Raw genomic sequence first — 14311 nt, 5'->3', positions numbered from 1 at the left:
TTCCTGCAAACATGTCTTTGTACCTGGTGCTTTTCACTATGTGTCTTCTTGCTTTCTGACAAAATACAAATCAACATGACACCTACTAACACTGAGGCAGTGCCTCTGTCCTAGGGCAGTGCATTGGGTCCTCAGCAGACTTCAGAGTAGTGAACAGTGTGGAATATGCTCAGATCTTAGCAGTGTCATAGCTATACCATTTGTATTAGCTTTGATTTCTTATTAAGGCTTTGTGATCCCATTGATCATCCTTCAGGTATTTTTTGCATAGGTCAGAAAGTTTTGAAAGTGATTTGTATATTTTGGTTCAAATGTGGTTAATTTTCCCTTACTTAGCACATTAATTGCAGCTTCAGACAAAACTGACACTGCTGAGTAGCTCAGCTAACTCACAAGGCTCATAAATCAGTCTGCATGTGTGAAAATAAAGGAATAGTCCCCTCATCAATGTGATAGTCATAGGTAGCGTGTGAACTAAACAACTGTGCAATTCTGTTCTAGAAATGTTTAGGTATTTACAAAACAAATTAACACAACTTCAAAACAAAGCAAATGCTTATCGTTTGCTCCTCAGAATTCTTGACAAAGGTTGTTGACAACTGAAATGATGCAAAAATTTCTCCCAAACATGTGCTTTTTGCACAGTACTTTGATTTGTCATCCTTTTTAAAGTGAAGAATATCTCCAGCATTCAAATCTTTATGCCAGTGCTACTTGCTTATGATTCCAGATAAAGTTAAAATTCTCAGAATGTCATATAATCAATTACCTATGCTCACATTGTGTGATAGTATTAGTCAAATGTATTAGCTGTTATCCAAATAGAAAAAGGAAAAAAAGAAAAAAAAAGAATGTTAAAGATAACATATTTCGTTTGTGATATTATCATTATCTGAGGGAATATGGATGAATTTATATGCTTAGGGTTTAGGGCTTTTTTAATGTGGCCGTTGCTCCTGGTACCCAAAGAGACAACAATAAGAATTAATCATTATAAAACCATGAAAATGAACTAATGCTTACAGCTATCTGGTGCTGATGTGTTAAAAATCCATTACAGAAATGTTATAATAAAAGGAAAATTTGTCTTTTACAGTTCTTGCTGTAGGCAAACTTATAGTGAAGAATAAAATTAGTTGCAACGCTAAGCCAAATTCCTACACCATATATAGGGAATTTTCATCACAAATAGAATTTCTGGTGCCTCATTCCAAAATGCTTATTATTGCTGGGTTGGTGTTAAATGGATTTTTAATTGACAGGGTGTGACATATTTAATCTAATGGAGAGAAATTACTTTGTGCTCAAATGACTATCCGATTAATCACTGGTAATGTTTACAAGCCCTCATAGCTGGAAATCATGGATACATTGTCTGTTTTAGTAAATATGCAGTAGGGCAAATGAAAACCCAATCCAAATATATACATTTCATCCTCTTACAAATAAATTAGAATCAAATTATCTTTTATGTGGTATTTTTAGTGTGGCTAGGAAATGTCAAATAATAATTCTGCATTTGTAATACTGCCCCAATGGTTATGCTTTCGCTGTTTCTTCATGCTTTATTCAGCCAGCAGAGGGAGCACAAGTTACCAGAAAACTAATTTTTTCTCTCTCAATATCATTGAGAGTGCCACAAATGATGCTGGTGAATACAGTAGTAAAACATGCAAACAGGTGCTGGTTTATGCCCTTTAAAAAGATAGGCAGGGATCCTATCCACCCTTCCCAAGCTAAAAATTAGTAATGTTGCAGGTTTCCTTCTATTTTTGTGGATTGAGGAATTTATATATGGAATAAAACGTATCCAAGCAAAACATGCACTCCCACTGACAAACTTACACAAAACTAATTTATTATAAAATAATAAAGACTTAGATGAGAAGCATGCTGAGAACGCACCAATTTGTAATTGAATAGCAAATAACAGTACTTGCTTTGAAATTCTTACAAAACATTAAATGGTGGAATTGGTTCCAAAGTGGAGAATTTAATCTATTCAGTTATGGTGAGTTAGTAGAAACATTCCTATGGAAATGGGAATACTTTTGTTGTTCTAATTTATAACCTCAACTTAGACAGAGGCCTATTTCTTTTTTAATGATGCCATTGACTCTCCATTTTCTGTGTTTTTGTTATACAGCTGAATCATGCAAAATGCCAAATATGTTTTGCATCCTCTTTTTTCACTGAGACAAAAATGTTAAGCATGCTTAAGTTTCATCCTCACTGACAGTACAGAGTGTTTAAAGATTCTGCCATCATCACATTGGAATTAACAGTATAACTAAGTTGTATTAAGTCAACCAAAGTGCCAAATGACACAAAATTTGGAGGGATTCCCTTTCAGACTATCTCTCTTTTAGGAATAATGTATCCAAGTCAAAAGTGCTGGTACGTTTATGGTCTTGCTGATTTGATATGCTTTTGTCACCAGGGCTCCCTCTACCTAAACAATAGATCTGGTGCTGCCTTCAGGGAATAGGTGCAATAGGCTGAGTTGCAATTGATGACTAGGGTGTGTCCTTGGGAGCTGGATCAAATCAAATGCTTACTGTGATAATGCGTAAAACTATCCGTATGGAATATCTGCTATGCTATGTCACTAACAATTACCTCAAAGTGTATTTAAGTCAAAGAAAATGACACAAACATCGCACAGAAAAGAGCAGTTTAGTATGACAATCTCTCAGTGGGAATATTGTCATGAAAACACATTGAAGAAAGAACTGCATACAAATAAATGCAGTAATGTGAACTTTAAAAATGGGAAAAGACTTTAAAAATTATGTTACATGGTTTAGTCTTTATTTTCATTATCAAGGTATTATCTATAATATCTTCTGTCTTATTCCCAGAACTAAACCATAGTAGATGGATTGAACAGGTAGACTTTTATTCCTAACTGTAGCCATTTTCACAATATGCCACCGAGGGACGTTCAAGCCCTGTTTCTTTTCTCTTTATTCAGTTTCACTGTTCCTTGCAACCACTTGTTACTGACTTTTGCCGTCGTCTCTTTGTTCATCTTATAACTGAATACCATTGCTCACTTTAAAAGTTAATACCATAAAATAGATGCAGTCTCAGTTTCCCTTTCCACAGAGCATGTTATCCATGTTTTCTTAATTATCTTTTTTTTTTAACCAAAGAATTACACAATAAACTTACACAAGAAGCAGCAAAAAGGTGAGGAAAGATCAGCTATGGCTCTTAAATAATTTTTGGAAAGGAGACAGCCGTCAAATAGGTGGACCAGAAAATTAGCTATACAGTGGGTGTGAATGGATCAGGTGAAGAGAGAAAGCCTGATTTTCTCTCATGTCTTAGTCTTTGTGTACTGGATTCCTTCAGTGGGCCACTCAGCTATGCCTGGCAAGCTGTGTTTGGGCTGTAGGGTAGTACATGAGGACCATAATGTATCCTAGAGTGGCACATTAGGGTTTTCTTTAGTTGTTGTTTTTTGTTGCTGTTCTTTTCATTTTTCATTTTTAGCTGAACAGCTCTTGCCTGCATTTTGCTTGTCATCATGAAATGCACACCCCACACCCCATTGTATAAATATGTCCAGCAAGTATTTGGGATATTGCAAGACTCAAGACAGGGATAATGTTAAATATGAAAGTGTCAATTCTCTAAATGCATACAGTGGCCTATAAAAATGCCTGAGGATCCAGGAAGCCAGTGAAAGATCTCCATCGTGTAACACCTATCTTGCTTTAGTTCGATCAGTCATTTTCAACTTTTAGCAGTTTGAACTTTGAAAATGTGGCCTGTAATACTTAAGATAATTTTCTATTATTCTTAAATAATTGAAGACATTAGTAAGCAATGATAAGTTTAGAAGGTACCAGCATGCATCAGGTTTTAAAAATATTATGAAATTGATAGTTTATGCCATTTGTGTGTGCTGCTTCCAGATGTGTTATTTCTTAATATTGTACCAAAATTCTAAATGCATGCTATTTTACCATGCTTGTTTTGCATACCTAATACAGTAAATCAGGATGGCTATGTGTTGGGACTATTAGCTGACTTCTTTCAAAATCCAAATAAATAGCTTTTGGATTTACTTGTTTCTTGTGATCTTTTTCCAGATTTGCCTCAACAGAAATGATAAGACAGTCACCATTCGTTCCTAAAAACAGATGATAAAACAGTTATTTCTGCATTATAATGGAGCTAGTTTAAAGAGTGTTTTTCTTCATGAGGAATTTAGTGAATGTGTTATTTTACCACAAATAACCTTTTTTTTTTTCTGTTTTGTGACTTTTCTATTTCTTTTGTAAGCATTAGTTGGAAACACAAAAACCTACTAATTTACTTTCCAATTTCTCAATTTCTTGTACAGATTTATTACAAAAATTTTGTGAAGAAAAATTGCCTGTGGTTTTTTTCCTTTTTTATTTATCTATCAAAAGAATTGTATTGCTTAGGTACATTGGGACTGAGGTAGTCTGAGGGCATTTCTAACAGAGATTTATGTGAGACAGACTATCTGCTTCCTTTGTGCCTTGGTGGTCCATTTAGAAAATGAGGATCATATTGATTTTCTCTGATTAGGGTTAGAAACAACTGCAAGAAGGAAATACCTCTGGGTGGTAAAAGACTCAAGTTACTTCCTATATACTTACAACCTAAAAGACCACATTCTTACTTTTATTTGCCTGCATAGTTTTTTCTAGTCTCTATCTTATTCCCCTCCATGACCCATATACTGGCAGCACTTTGCATATCACTGTATTGTATTGTATCCTCTAAGGAAAACTCTGGAAAGTCCAAAAGGCAATAGATTTGGGAGCCGTTGTACCATGATGATTTTTAAGAATTCAGTAGAGAGGTTTAAAACTAGGGCATCTAAAAGATGATCTGACTCATTTACTGATAGAAGAGTGAAGCCTTGCTATCAAAGTTTACATTTAATTCTTTACTCTAAATCTTCACAAAGTAGAGTCAGAAATGAGATAGCGGAATTTTTCCAAGAGATAAAAGATATAGGAAATAAGACTTATGCCAGAAGAGGATCCTAAGGCATTCAAATACTGAAAGATTTGTGGTTGGGTAAGGCATATAAACTCCCAGTGTGATGTGTTTAAACACAGAAGGGATCAGGTAAATTACTGATGGATGAAAAAAAGCTGTTACTAATATGTGATGCAGAGTTAATAGGTTTCTCTCATAAAGCGTACCAAAAACATGAAGTCAGAAATGGATTTTGGAAGAAAGTATGCTGTTTGCAGATGCAACCTAATGGCTTGGAATGTTTCTGAGAGTCCTTTAATTTTCTTCATTATCTCTCAACTAATAAAGAAATTACTCCTGAGTACAATATAAAATGTTTGCTCTAGCAGATCTGCCAGCTGGCTATGACCTAGTTGGCATAACCCTTGTAGATCATTCTGAAATGAATACTTTGCGTGACCTATAAACACCCTCCTGAGGCTGGACCTAATGGATTATATACTTGTACACTGGGTCCAGCACTTTGGGACCACCAGATGTATTCTTTATGCATGGAACTTTTTTAATGCCCTTTTCAGTCATCTAAAACTGTGTAACCCGTGCTGACTATTTTCACTTTCTTGTGGCTGTTAAACAACCCTTACAGGGAGAAACCAACTACTTCTGTTTTCAGAGCTTAATTCTTTGAAGACATTGTATTCTTTTTGCATGCAGCACACTTATTTTGTATAGAACTAGAAAGCGCTGGTTTTTACATAACCCAAGAGGTGATTATTACTAGAAAATATCACACCTTTCCCTGGTTCCCATTTCCTTAGTACAGCATTTGGTTGTGCATTCCCTAGATTGCTTTCTCTGATCAGTTGGCTGTAACCTTGTCTGTAAGCTTGATTTGATTTCAAAATTTAAATGGTTCCATGGTGGACTTGTTCCCTCTCTATTGGTAGGTACATTGCTCTGTTTTCCCCACAATTAGAAGTGACTGAAAAAAGTTCAGACACAATTGGGATATTGAAGTATAAGAGATAGCTACAGGAGTTGACTATGTGCACATTCTTAGTCTATTATAAATGCCCTGACTTTTAACCTAGATTGAAAAAGCATTAATGGAGGATGCTTCAGCTCATGCATTTTATCTTATGTTTATTGTGAGTTTAAGGTACACATACTGTGAACAGCCACAGTTCATCTAATGTGTTGTAATGGTAATGATTCACACCCTGAGATTTTCAAGGTGTCAGCTCTAGTAATCAAGATGACATAGAAATATGTAATTGGTAATTTTATCCTAATTGTATTTGAAAGTAATGTGAACTTCAGCTGAAACAGAATAAAATAGCAAGGGCTAGCACCCTCTACATTCATCAGCATAAAACAAGGGTGATTCCTCATACTACCATATGACATATTGATCAAGTGAATTAACAAAGTCTTCTGTTTTCATATCAATAATATTAATTTGGTCATTTGGAAATCACAGGTAGATTGTACCTGTGATTTGCTATGTTCTTTGTGGAAGTTTTGAGACCTGCATTTATTAGCACTTTTTTTTTTAGCAACACACAGAGCGACATACTCGTGCAGCCTTGATGCCACTTGTATATACCCTATGGTAGTTCCAGAAGTTTATGAAGAAATGGTTTTAAGAGCCTTATGTATTGTTTTCCAAAAGTTGTTGGCTTGCCTGTAGCCAGGAAAGTACATACACTCTTGGGACTTTTTTGTGAACAATGAAAAAACGCTAACCTATTTGCCTAATAATTGCTTTGAAAATTACTTTCATATTTGATTGATATTCCCAGTAAAATTACCTGTATACCCTGGTAATTTGCATTACACTTCAGTACTCCCTACTGCGCAGTAGGGTAGCATAGATAAGCTCTCAGGTAAGAGAACTAAGGACAAACTACATTTTTGCTGAAAAGTTATATGTCATAGGTAAAGTTGCTGGCCACAGAAATGAGTAAAGAAAAAGAAAGTGTTCCTTTATTCTCTGAAGAGGGCTGTCAGTGCTGTAGCTTGGAGGAAATTAGTTTAAGGAAGCTGGTAGACTTCTCAATTCTCCCCTGAAAGGAAAAATATTGAGCACAGCCCTTATGATTTTAGGGGGCAGTTGTATGATCTGCTAGATAAAATATAAGTACTGTATTTGTTTTCTTAATTTCAGCAGACAGTAGGCAGGATCTTGCCCAATCTGCTGTTAGAACACCCATTAAAGGAATATCCGATAGCAGCCAAGTCACTGAGTATGCCCAAGTTAAATACTTGGACTTAACAATGGAGAAAGCAGAATACCTTTGGGGAGCAATCCAAAGGTCTAGAAAAGTGGGGAACTGCTAACAGCAAATGGCCATGACAATACATTTCTCTAGTTTGGACCTCACTGAACAGGAATGACTTGCTAGACAAAGTTGCTGAAGGAGGAAGTAGCAGCAAAAAAAGTCAGTAATTTTTACAGTCATTACTGGGAAGGCTTTGTCCAAATTCCTACCACATCAGAGAGTACACAGAGAGCATCATTCATCCTCACTGGTGAGCCTGGGCCATGGAAAAGTAGATCTAAGTTGGTAAAGAAAACCTACATTTTTCCAGAAATAACAATACAGATACCAGAGCATAAATGGTTAAAAAAAGTTATGATGGCATACAGACACTTCACTATGACCTTTCCTATTTTTTTTCCCTAAATAGCACAGTTCACTTCACTATTTCTTAGCTATGCTTGCTTTAGTATATCTATCTTCTGCTTCCTCTGCAAATAAGATACTTTTCTACATCAACCCTTGGCTATTTGTTTTCTCCTTTTGGACTTTTACTCACGGGTTTGAATAGGCATATTTGGTAGTTCTTTTTTCATCTTTTGGTGTAGGCCAAAAGCAGTCCTTTGTTTAGTCATAAGTGTATTTGTGTTTTCTAGAAAAGTCCTAATCTATTCTATGATTGTGCTGAGATGTCTTCTCAGGGTTTAACCTGCACAGAGACTAGTTTTGGAGCCAGCTGTATGATAGGCCATCATTGACTTGTGAAGAATTTGCATCATACTTTAAAAGCTTAATTATACTGCAGTAAGTGTAAATGAGATCCAGGCAGATTTTGTATTAGGTTAAATGTATTTGTTTCAAGAGCAGTTAAAATAGGCTTTTGCATAAATAAACTCTTAGTATCTAATATATCCCGTGTGTATATATGCATATGCGTATTTGTGTGTATATACACACACATATATATACACATATATAAATAAAAACTATTACTTTTGCAAAATTTCTTCTTATCTAATTCATTCTTTATTAATCTGAGATGAAATGTTGCAGCTGAAGGTGCAACCTGATCTGTTTTAAGGGCTGATGAGAGATTTCCATCTCAGAGAAGATCATAATTATTTTGATTCATGAAATCTGAGTAGTTCGAGGGAATCTATTTCCATTTGCATTTGAATGTATCAATTTTGCAGTTATTAATGAGCATTCATTGCCTGGGTAATTAAAAATTTCTCATGTTCTGCAGTCTTAAGCATCTTGCATATTCCATCTCTTGAATTTTTCATTCTCATTCCTCTCCAGTTTTGATTCTATCCAGGATGTACTCCTAGCTGTTTCTTTTGTTTGATTGTTTTCCTTCATTGATACATCATATGAACTTTATTATAGAAACATCAGTAGTTCCTGGAATTTTAAAAAGCTTTTTGGTACATATTTGCTATCTTGTGGACTTCTTTTTCCTTAATCCATTAGTTTCTTTCCCAGTATTTCTGTTTGGAGCAGTTGAAAATAATAGTGCTGTACTTTGTGGCACACAATGGCAGCCTGCCTATCTGTTGCCCATCAGTGGCCACCTATTCATCCTTTTCTTTATTGTTTCTACCTATCCAAATCAATGTTTCTGTTTAAGGAAAAAAAAAAAAAAGCCTTATCAAACTTTTTGCATTATCACTTGTTATTGCCTACTTACCTGTGCACAATTACAGCACTACATTCACTGGAGATTTCAGTATCAGCCTGTATGCTTAATATTTCACTGGACTGCTAAAGAAACACAAACTTATGCCCTTAAAAACATGATAACTTCCTTAGTTAATATTAATTAGCTTAGTAATTATTTGTTTATTTCTTTTACCTCCATTTCTTCAAGCACAGGCATGTAAGTGACTGGAAATAAGTATTGGGAAATAAAATGCAAGTGTTATTTTACTGTTTCAAGTATCTTTGCTGTACGAAAGAAACTCCACTCTTTGATCTGACTCAGTACAGTCATACTTACATTCTTTTGCTGTACCAATCCTGTAGATAAACAGAATGTTTCTGTCTTTAGAGGTCCCAGCATAGCACATTCATTAGTAATAAATAGATTTAAACCTTTTAAACTAGCGGACTAACAGCCTCAAAGCCTGCAGAGAATCATCCAAGTTGTATGGCAATTTAGATGGCTTTTAGGAAGGGTTTTCTACAATTTAATTTATTCTGTCATTTTTTATTGAACTCTTCAATTTGCTGTATTTGATTATAAATAAAATTTCTCTTTTTACTCCTCCCTCCCAATTATTTTCTGTTTAAACAACCACAGAGCATATAATGCTGGTACTGATCTTTTTTGTTTTCAACAGTAGGTCTAAATTTAGCTTCACAATAAGCAGAATAAAATCCAGGTAGGAAGTCCTTGCTTTAAGCATACACATTGCAAATAATTAGTATATTCCAATGATAAGTATATTCCAATAATTAGTATATTAGTAACCATGTGACTTTTCAGATCTTTTTTCCAATTTTATATACTTGGAAGCTATAGCATTTGTTTAAACATTATTATTATTTTCTTATTTTTCTGGTAATCATAATTTTAATATTTTAATATCATGAAATGCAATAAAAATTGTTTCAGTTGATATTTTCAATCTCAATATTTTTTAGGACACTGATAGAGCTCACATTATTAAAAATTATGTAAGACTGAAGAATGCAGAAAAGGGCTACTTGAGAGCCAGAGATGATGCCTCACAGCAAAAGATTGAAAGGACTCAATCTGTTTAGCTTACCAAAAAGAAGATTACAAGTGACTTGATTACAGTGTTTAAGTACCTTCACGGGGAGAAAATAGCAAGTACTAAGAGATCCTTTAATGTAAAAGAAATGGCATAACAAGAACCAAAGGCTGAGATTTTGAAGTGAGACTACTTCAAATACTTCAAGCATCCCAATTTTGTTAATTTAATTTAATTTTACTTTATTTTATTTTATATTATGCATCAGTAAGGGCAATTTAATCTTGTAACAAAATCCTAATGAAAGTGAAATATTCATATCAGGAATGTATCTGTCTATGGTGTGCATTAGTGTAATGCAATTAATTGGGCTCACAGAGCTTCACATATAAAATATAACAGTAGAGACTATGAATATGTTGAGCTTTTTTTTTTTAACTTTAAAAGCATATTTTTAGTATCTTTGTTTTCAATTATTTGGGAAATGCTTGTTAGGTGGCAATCACCTTCCCATTACCAGTCTGACTATACAGTTTATTCCTATCAGAAAGTTTACAGTTGGGCTGTAGGAAATGTGTGTGGGACTGCACAGGTGGCATTTGGTAGGCTCAAAATGGAGTGTCAGAGAGAAGTCTACCTGCGACCATACATTATTGTGTTGTTGCTTAATTTCTTGGAAATGCAATGTATTTCTTTTACTGACAGGGTCAAAGCAGTGTGTGTGGAATTAATTGAAATTAATAATGTCAGAGTAGAAGAAAAAGCAATGTTGTACAGAGTGAAGTTTAATTCTATGTCCAGACCATATGGTTTCAAAGTATGTTAAATAAATCCTAAGTATAATGGTGATTTTATTGTTTTATTATTGCTGCATACCTAGATTCCAGAGGTATTTTGCCAATGGTGTGGGTTTGCCTAAGGAAACCTTTTTCTTAGGAGTTAAATATTCATTGTCTAAAATGGGAGAAATAAGTTTTTTATTTGTATTTTATTTACAGCTTTGCCACCAAGGGGCAAAGTCCCTTTGTTGCATTTCACACATTTATGATATGAACTATGTTGTAGCCCTTTGGCTAATACGAGGTTTAAAAGCAAATATTCTCAGACTTTTAACGCTTTTTTTTCTGGGGTGGGGAGAACAGAAGAGATGCGTATCCTCTCATTCACTGCCAACATTTAAGGCATTTATGTAGAGTATGGCAGACAATACATCTGTTTCCTCTGTTAGAGGAACATGAACCCACATGTTCCTTGCAAGAGGAAAGTTCTTCAACCACCATACAATGGGGTATTCAAGAGTGGCTTTTCTTAATCATAGAATCATAGAATCATAGAATCATAGAATGTTTTGGGTTGGAAGGGACCCCTAGAGGTCATCTAGTCCAACCCCCATAGTCATTCTCATTTTGAGGGCATCAGATTGTTGAATGTTTGTTGATCTAGACAGCATCATAGAAAGGGTTGTTCAGGTGCTGTTGAGGGAGGAGAACATCTGGTTTCTAATTCCTTCTTCTGAAATACTTACTTATTGTTAGCTCTAGGTGTGGGAAATGAAACTGCCTCAAGAAGAAAGTTTGAAGTTTTGAAGAAATAGAGTAAATACTTCAATACAAAGAATAACAGTTACAAAAGCAGCTCTCTTTCTTTTAAACCTCCTTTGACACTATCAAATTCTTCAAGTCTTTTGTTTTTTTCTGTCTTGCCACTTTTAAGATTGAATATCTTTCTTGCCACCTTTGTTGGAATGCAAGTAAATGTCACTGCATTCAGTTCTCACTGGATTTCTCATTAAATCTTGGGGGTTTTTAATACTAAATAAATAAGACTTTCTTTCTTCCCTGGAAATTTTCATTGTGTAAGTTTTATGCTTTACTCCAACCTAAACTTACTCCAATAAAAATATTTAATGCTTTTTCACCCTTCCATTGTGTGGATAGTATTGTTTCTTTCCTGCCAACAGCTTTTGTGTGGGCCACCAGTTTCACCCTTCCATTGTGTGGATAGTATTGTTTCCTGCCAACAGCTTTTGTGTGGGCCACCAATGCTGGACTGCATGAGCAAAACACTTCTACCACTGTGTATAATAAGAAAAACATAAAAGCAAAAGAAAGGTTTTCATAATATAAGTTAGAACTAGCTTTCAATTTTGTCTGGTGGAATAGCCATATCTTAATTTGTATATATTAACAGATGAAACTCATAAGAACAGAGAACTGTGCCTTTTCCCTGACCCTGCCCTGCCCTCTCTGGTATTTAGTGTTATGAGAGTCTTACTTAGTAATAACAAATAATAATCAATTGGATACAAAAATTTTAATACTTATTTCTTAGACATTCATAGCTTTGTCCACCTATTCAATTCCTCTGACTCCCCACCTTTCACAATATTCCCATATCTTTCCATGTCCCATGTGGCAATTCAAGGCAGCAGGATATGGCATCATTTTGGGTAGTCCTGACTTACACACCTGGGCTGAACTGGTTAATATGATCATGTTGGTTGGGGTGCCAATTTTTGCAGTACAGACGGTAGAGTTCCTGAGTCAATTCTTGCTTTCCTCAGAGGCAACATTAGTTTGGATCTCTGCTATTCAGACTGCAGATGTTTTTTGAAAAACTTTTAGCAACACAAGGCATTGAAATTGAAGCTGAAATTAATTGACAGTGTAATTATTTGTAGAGGAGAGACATAATTCCAGGAGGCTCATTGGCCTATGAAACCATGTGAAAGTGTATTGGTGAAATAAATCTTTCAGTCTTTCTGAGAAAAATTCTAGACCAGCTATGCGAAAGACAGTCACAAAAATTAAGACCTTCCATACTGGTTGTCACGGGATTTTTAAAACCAAATTGTGTACTTAAGAAGCTTGGTGAAAGAGTTGTTATTTGTAAAGAATAGCATAGGTCCTGTAGTATAAAAAAATACCAAGAAATTATCAATATGCATGAAATACAGGGTAATATCAGTTAGCACTAATAACTAACAGAGAGCAGCAAAACTAAATTTACTGTTTGCCTGTGAAATAAGAAAGCAGTATGATATGAATAACATTAGATATAGAATAGAGCCAAAAGGACTCTTGCTTTCTCTTCTAACACCTCAGTTAAAGCAGCAGCGTAAAATATTTTGCATAGAAAAGAGATTTAATGCTGTAATTAGAATAAGAAAATAGTTCATGACTTTCTGTATGAGAAATCTACTGTGATCTAAGGGTAAAACCTTGTTAAATTTTGGACTGAATGCTTACCATTACCTGTTTCAGTATGAAGGTATGACATAACTAGTGTTTTCTTATTATTATGTTGTTCTTGACCAAACTGAACACAGCAATAATCCTAATGATGTTACTATATGTCAGATGCTTCGGAAAATTCATTTTAGCTACATTGAATTTTCAGAGATAGTTCTTTTTGCAGCAAGTACCCAGTATTACCTCAAAAAAAAAAAGATATTTTGGGGATACCAGCTTCCTTCAAAGCTTGTCAGGACAGTAACTTTGTAAAAAAGCTCAAGTCAAATGTTGCAGGTATTTCTGCAGAAATGAATGCCAGTCAAAGTCAGATGAAGCAGGACACTGTGGATTTATAAGAGGGTATACTGAAGGTGCGTCCCTCATGCCTATGTGGCACCCTCCCCTGTTGTTTAAGTTGGATCTCTCTAACTGGATGTAGAATTTGGCTTTTTGTTGTTACCCAAGAATATATATCAGAAAGTCCGAGATTTCCTCAGATTTCCCAACACTGGAAATTAAGAACAGGTGAGACCCCGCATGAAGCTTGCACATGAAGTCCTAAATACAGTCAGCGGTGGTGGAAAGCTTCATGACAGTGAACCTGGCCGTTGCAAGTATGGATGTGTAGCTCAGGGCAGGAGCCAGTGGATGTGCACCCCAGGTGTGAGCCGGTCACCACAGACCCCGTTGCAGATTCATTTCCTAGGTACAGCTCAGTGCCAGTGGCGTGTGAGGTTATAATTACAGCAAGGGATCGCAAGGCCAGGGTGACTGACACTGAGAATTATGAAAAGGGCATGGCATTCAGGAATTCACTGGTCGGAAGCTGTCTGTAAAGAATACAGATAAATAAATGGCATGTTTACTCTGAGGAATAAGAATAGAATGGTACAGGTGAATTCAAATTCATTAACTTATATTTTGGTGGTGCATTTTCAATCATGTTGAACAATTTTAGCTGAGTTTCACAACTATGTGTATTTTTATGGTTTGGTTGTTGGTTTGTTTTTTTTTTTTAGCTTTGAAGACAATTCAGGTAAAAAGCTACCTAAAGTAGAGCTTATAAATTTTTATTTGGAAATCTAAATTGTAGTCCAAGTTTAGGCTTCTATTTGTCTATTACTAAATATTTGTA

At 35.1% G+C, this 14311-nt stretch overlaps 1 protein-coding gene across 2 annotated transcripts in view; it reads left to right on the top strand.

The window, feature by feature from the left end:
- The window catches only part of NLGN4X (neuroligin 4 X-linked), a 128924-nt gene that overhangs the window by 7200 nt on the left and 107413 nt on the right, over window positions 1-14311 (top strand). The gene's annotated exons all lie outside the window — the stretch shown is intronic.

The sequence above is a fragment of the Egretta garzetta genome, unplaced genomic scaffold (assembly GCF_000687185.1).
Source record: "Egretta garzetta isolate BGI_Z169 unplaced genomic scaffold, ASM68718v1 scaffold125, whole genome shotgun sequence".
Classification (NCBI taxonomy): Eukaryota; Metazoa; Chordata; class Aves; order Pelecaniformes; family Ardeidae; genus Egretta; species Egretta garzetta.
The sequence above is the reverse complement of the archived record's forward strand: the minus strand, read 5'-3'. Positions and strand labels throughout refer to the sequence as shown.